At 44.1% G+C, this 6,606-nt stretch overlaps 1 long non-coding RNA gene across 1 annotated transcript; it reads right to left on the reverse strand.

The window, feature by feature from the left end:
- Window positions 1–2,255: 2,255 nt before the first annotated feature.
- Window positions 2,256–6,290, reverse strand: LOC136517205 (uncharacterized). The gene is made up of 4 exons (XR_010774243.1): window positions 5,968–6,290; window positions 5,094–5,503; window positions 4,083–4,243; window positions 2,256–3,963 (listed from the first exon to the last, which is right to left on the reverse strand). It is a non-coding gene; the product is annotated as an uncharacterized lncRNA (long non-coding RNA).
- Between the last annotated feature and the right edge of the window lie 316 nt (window positions 6,291–6,606).

Consider the following 6,606-nt stretch of genomic DNA (forward strand, 5'->3'; position numbering starts at 1 on the left):
TAGATTTCTTTTTACAACAAACAGGAACCAAGTTGGATAAGCTAGAGAAGCAGTTGCAGCATGTCATGTGGTTAATTATCTGCAAGCACAAGCGCTTGAAGACAGTGTTGACACCGAAAAATCCCGATCACCAGCCGATTGGGATTTAGCTGATGGAAATCTCTCATCGTTGAACGACAAGCCTGAGATATCTTCTTAACTCCAATGCCGGACAAGTCGGTTTTGAGTTCACAGGCGTGCCAGTTAGTTTGATCCTGCAACTGACAAATGATAGGACTGTTATTAGCTCAAGATGAATCATATCGGCTTCCATGCTGAATGCTTTCAGAAACTCAATCGGCTAAGGAGCCGATGCCTTCGGTAGAGGATCGACATAATAACAGTATCATTGGCTGTAAGACTCAATCATGGAAAACAATAGCCGATGACAGTAAAGGAAATAGCCGATATGTAAAAGAAGACATTGCTATCGTCTTAAGAGCTGATGGACATATATATCAAGGTATTTTAATATGAAGCATATCGACTATCGGTTAGGGAGACGATAGGTTGTAGCATGCGAACAATTACAAGTTTTATTTTAACCAGATTTATGAACTTAACAAAATCTAATCTAACGTCACCACCAGATAGGTCGATAAGATGCAGTGTTGGTAGCAGGGCGATAGACTAAAATTGCAAGTCGATGGATCTTGCTATAATAAAACGAGTTCTTGAAAGCATACTACGGAGAGCCAAGATTAAGATACAATGAGCCAGAGAAACAATCTGACATCAACAAAGATATGATCAAGTTTGAAGGACAGCAACACAACAGATTTATAAGATATGAGCCGATGCATCTTAATCAAGGCGAGATAATTCTATCAAATCAAGTAAGAAGTCATAAGATGCAGCCTTACAAGACGTGATAGAATTGATGACTAGTTAAACTAGACGAAACCACAGCGATGCGCCGGTGATTAAAGCCTAGAGCTCCTGATTTAATGAAGACCAGATTGGAGATCAATTAGATGCAGCCCTGTCTTGCTGAGAACTCGTTGGGATCTACATTACATCCTACTCCTAGTTGCGATGGCGTGATACCGAAAGAGATATGTTGTATTGATTGATTCCTAGATACAATAGCCGAGGCTTATATTTATACCCTGGGTTGACACAAAATCCTAAACGAATACGACTAGACATTTCTTGTATAAAAAGGAACTAATCTAATTTATATAAGTAAGACTACGATTTCCTTTCTGGTAGAGTCTATCTTCATTACGCCAGAGCCGATACTATGTCCTTCACGATTCCTTCCCGAATTCGGTCTCTTCTGGATAAGCTTTCCATCGGTTGATTGCGCTCTTTCTTTAACTGAATCCATTAATGAATCTTACCAAATTTTGGTGTTAACAGACACATAGGTAGGTTGGCCCATAGAAAAACAGCAATGTCAATCCAATAAAAAGCACACTCCACCTACTGCTCGGCGCATGGACACGGTCTGAGCACTCGGATCGGATGATTCCCGTAGCCCCGTTCGCGTGGGCTTCCAAATGCCGGGGAAATATGGGACCTGTGGCCGAGTTTGGAGGCCCACATAAAAGGCAACGTATCAGGTGCAAACTAACCAACCTTTACAAATTTGAAAACTAGCAATCAGGACCACTAGATGATGATCCAATGGATGGGGTGAGAGGTGTGATTTTTTTACGCTTAAGCCCCCTCACCCCATCCATTAGATCAATATTTAGTGGTCCTGATTGGTAGTTTTCAAATTTACACAGGTTAATTGGTTTACACATGATATGTTGCCCACAGAAAGATTCGCACACCACCTACAAGAGACTCGCCGCACCTAGCTTGACCGAAGCTTTGTAGTGATCTCCAATCTCCACGTGTGTCCTCTAGTAGAGGTTGGGCCCCGCACGAGTTCTATACAAATTGCATTTGGGCTATTTCTGGCTGAGGGCTACATGCTGCACTCATCATGATAAATTTTTGAGATAAAAGAGCAAAGACAATGCACAATTAATCCCTCATCTTATGATGAATCATGAGAAGAACATCCATCCGGCTCGTTCGCTGGTTGGTTTGGGCTGGCTGATGCTGGTTTATTGAGAGAAAAACACTGTTGACTAGCTGGTTTAGGCTAACTGAAACAAACAAGCGAACATGCTGATCATCAGATCAGCAACAAAAATTAACAATCACATGCACAATAGACACATTGATTTACGTGAAAAAACTCCTAAAGGTGAGACGTAAAAACCAGAGACCAACCAATCCACTCAAGGTTTCCACCGTAATCAACATTGGGTATAAGGAGTCTTCTCTAGAGCATTACACCAGTAGCAACACATTCATCAAGTTATAAACTTGATATCAACTATGTTGGCGGTCCTTAACACCTAAACTTAACCGCCAAAACCCCGCATAAAATCCATTTATTCGAAATACCATTTGACAAGTATATGAAGGAGAACGAGAATTCAATTCTAGAGCCAGTACTCATGGACAGACTGATATCGCCAGTTGACGAAGATTTCAACTACTTCACAGCTGAATCTGCCAAACAATTTATCCGATCTGGGTATCTAGCAACCCACTTTGCCAAGATATTGAAGTTGTCTATTTCTGGAACTTTTGCAGATAGCAATGTCGAGGTCATCTCAGGGCTTAATATACTCGTCTTTCTTAAGCTAGATACAGACTTGTCTAGTGTTCCTTATCGTTATCCTTTGACGTATGCTGGATTCTCATTGTTCTTGCACGCAAAAATGAGATATTTACTCAAGAGTCAAAAGCAAAACACATGTATGACGGACTAAGGGAGTTAATCAAGCTTACTTATGATCCCAATATTCCTAACAATATGCTAATTTATCACACATAATTCTTGTCACTTGAAGTCATTGCTAGCCTTTATATTGAAGCCCACAGGATTTTGAGAAGACAAATGTCATCTACTGGCGAAGATCGTCTAGCCTATGGTATTATTCTGCACCTACACACAATGTTAGGACCTAATTACTTCAAGCGCTGTGTTTTAGACCCTATCATTAGTGGATGGCTTGATCAACAGGCCAACCCGCCTGGACTGCTAGAGGCCTTTGGTCTGCCTGCACCACCGTAAACAGGTGGTGGAGGAGGCTTTGTACTCGCAGTAAGAGGTGATGACATCCCATAAGCCTTCATTGTCAGTTTCTACATCCTTTTCCTTTCACGCCTTTCCAGCAACGCGAGGTTCGGCTGCGCACCTGGTGGTGCAAACAGACCAAAGGCCCCCAGCAGCTCAGGCGGGTTGAACTGCTGACCAAGTCATCCACTAATGATAGTGTCTAAAGGACATCGCTTGAAGTAACCAGGTCTTAACATTGCGTGCAGGTGCAGAATAATACCATAGGCTAGACGATCTTCGCCATTAGATGACATTTGCCTTCTCAAAATCCTGTGGGCTTCAATATAAAGACAAGCAATGGCTTCAAGTGACAAGTATTCTATGTGGTAAATTACCATATTGTCAGGAACATTGGGATCATAAGTAAGCTTGATTAACTCACTTAGTCCGTCAGACATGCGTCTTGCATTTGATTCTTGAGTAAATCTCTCATTTTTGTGTGCAAGAATAATGAGAATCCAGCATACGTCAAAGGATAACGATCAGGAACGCTAGACAAGTCTGTATCTAGCTTGAGAAAGGCGAGTATGTTAAGCCCTGAGATGACCCCGACATTGCCATCAGCAAAAGCTCCAGAAATAGACAGCTTCAATATCTTGGCAAAGTGGACTACTAGATACCCAGATCGGATAAATTGTTTGGCAGATTCAGTTGTGAAGTAGTTAAAATTTTCGTCAACTGGCGATATCAGTCTGTTCATGGGTACTTGCTCTAGAATTGAGTTCTCGTTCTCCTTCATATACTTGTCAAGTGGTGTGAACTGCTGTTTGTTGAATTGCATCTTTCCAAACACGCCCCTACAATACAGAATAAAATATCACGTGAACAGTATGAGTTGCACAGCTCCAGCCTGTGGTTTACTAAGAGTCACAAAGTAGTAGCAAGAAAAAAAAAACTTGGGTTGAGAGGGACTTACAGCGCATAACAACACTCTTCACTGGATGAGCACGCTGGGTAGGCGCAGTGGAGCAGCATCTCACCAGCAACAGCATTGCTGGTGAGGTGACAGGAATGGATCCCGTCCTTTGTCGAAGAAGTCGGCGCAAGGCCACGGCCATCAGGCATGTTTGAGCACACCTGTGAATGGCCTCATATTAGATCATGAATCATGAAGTAATAAGAGTTGTAAAGTACAAATTCTAGTCCCCAAGAGCACTTATATATAAAGCGGTTGCAGAAAGTAACATCGACACATACAAACAATAATTCAGAAAATTTTGACGCTCTCTTGAGGCCTATAGCCATCACCAACACTATTTGCTAAGCATGACAATGACCACGTACATTGGTGAATCTGGCAACTATTAGCCATTGCCAGAGGAGCAAGAGCAAAACCAACAATCTCTATTTGCTAAGCATGACAATGACCACGTACATCGGTGAATCTGGCAACTGCTAGCCATTGCTGGAGGAGCAAGAGCAAAACCAACTACCCTTTCTTGCGTTTGAGATTCTTTCTATCAATGCAGCAGAGCGCCTGCGGACTGTGACTGTTCAGCCCAGCCCGCCTCTCGTCTCCCCCGCCGCCTGGCCGCCGGCGACCTCACCACCCGCCGCCAACCCCCGCCGCTCCATCCCCACCCTTCCCTAATCCTAATCGGCCTGCCCCGCCAACGCCGCCTCAGACGCCGCCCTGGCCGCTCTACACTGATTTATAGTGCCTTTATATAACTTGAATACATTTTTTTACTGATGTATATTCCTTACTTTTCTCATTACACTGTTTTAATTAGTATGATAGCTACATGAGGAATCTGATAGAAGTGAAGTGAAAATACATTTGACTGAATGGAAAGAAAATTCATTAGTATGCTGGAGAAAAAAACATTAATCCACTGGATGTATAAAAAAAGGTTAACTTTGCAGGTCCTAGAAATCTACTAATTCATAGTGCCTTTCTATAGCTTGACTTGATTATATTTTATACCTTTTACTACGAATCCGAATTGTCTCTCGGACAGTGGAAGCCAATTCATTAGCCCCATTTGTGATAGAACTCAAAATCCCAACCTGTCCAATGAAGCTCCTTAAAAGATGTGATAAAATCAACCGCTTAAATAATGGTCCCAAGTCACAGATATCACCAGTTTCCTTGGCCAAGCTGCTATGACAATCAACATGCACCAGCCGCTAACACATACAGTACCAAACCAGTGACCCCTCAAGGAAATCTCCATTGCAAGATTCATCACAGTAGCAGCAGAAAGAGTCTTCTTCAGAGTGATCCGCGTTGTGAATCCATTGCACAGCCCACTGGTGAAGCACATGGTCCAAACAAATACTTTGAGACGTATGCCGAGACGCCGACCCAGCTACGATGCAGCATCTTGTGTGTCCCTGCACCAACCATCAGGTAAGGAGACAATAACTGAAACAAATTCAGTGTGGTGGTGGGGAGACCGATGGTTCTACAATACTAACAAGCAATTTTTTTGTGCCTGTCATCTAGACTGTAGTTATGATTCTTTAGTGATGTATTGCTGTTAACTTTTCATTTCAAAGGGTTGGGACGGAGTTCTGAACCTGTAACTGTAAGCGCCCATTCAGCGGCTTGTCAATTAAAACAAAAAAAAGTAACAAATCGCACACCCAATAGAACTTATTGAATCCTTGCACGTACAAAACGATCGAACGAAGGCCACAGCCAGATACAGCCTCGAATGAGCCAGCAAGTTGTACACCCAATAATCCTCCTCAAAACCCTAATCGCTATTCTCACCGTAGCAATCGCAATGAACAGCCAAAAAGCAGGCAGAATTTGCTCTTTATTGCACAAAACAGAGCAGGGAAAGGGATCTTACGAGATCGGGACACCTGGGGAGAGGAGGCGGCTCATCCAGCCCCGCCGCCGCTAAAGCGGCAACAGGTGGCGGACGCCCGACGCAGTTGGTACAGCCGGCAGTGGCGGTGTAGAGGCGGTTGACGATGCCGTCGCGGCGCGCGCGCAGGTCGTCGGGGCGGTCCCGCGCGGCCATTGATAAGGAAGAAGAACGGGGTGGGGAGGAAGAGGAGAAGCAGATCCACCAGATCCGGCCATCGCCGGATAGCCGGAGGTGGCCGCCGGAGCTGGGGAGCTCACCGAAGTAGGGACCAAGGCGGCGGCGGAAGTGCAGAGGTACGCGGCGGAAGTCGCTCTAGTGGATAAAAAAGAGGATCGTGTGCAATTATAAAAGATCATAATTACCGCTGTACCATTGAAAATTTGAAAAGTTCTCCACTACCATCATCTGAAAGTTCTTTTACCTGCGTGCCACTACCGTCCACTGCCGCTTAGTTTTAACGGAGCATCGTCTGAAAGTTCTTTTACCTGCGTGCCACTACCGTCCACTGCCGCTTAGTTTTAACGGAGCTCGGGGCCATACTAGACACGAAATGACCCTTTTGCCCACGACTCTATCCAGTTCAGGACGTGTACGGTGTACCTCTATGCTTCCCATCGA

The sequence above is a fragment of the Miscanthus floridulus genome, chromosome 17 (genome assembly GCF_019320115.1).
Source record: "Miscanthus floridulus cultivar M001 chromosome 17, ASM1932011v1, whole genome shotgun sequence".
Classification (NCBI taxonomy): domain Eukaryota; kingdom Viridiplantae; phylum Streptophyta; class Magnoliopsida; order Poales; family Poaceae; genus Miscanthus; species Miscanthus floridulus.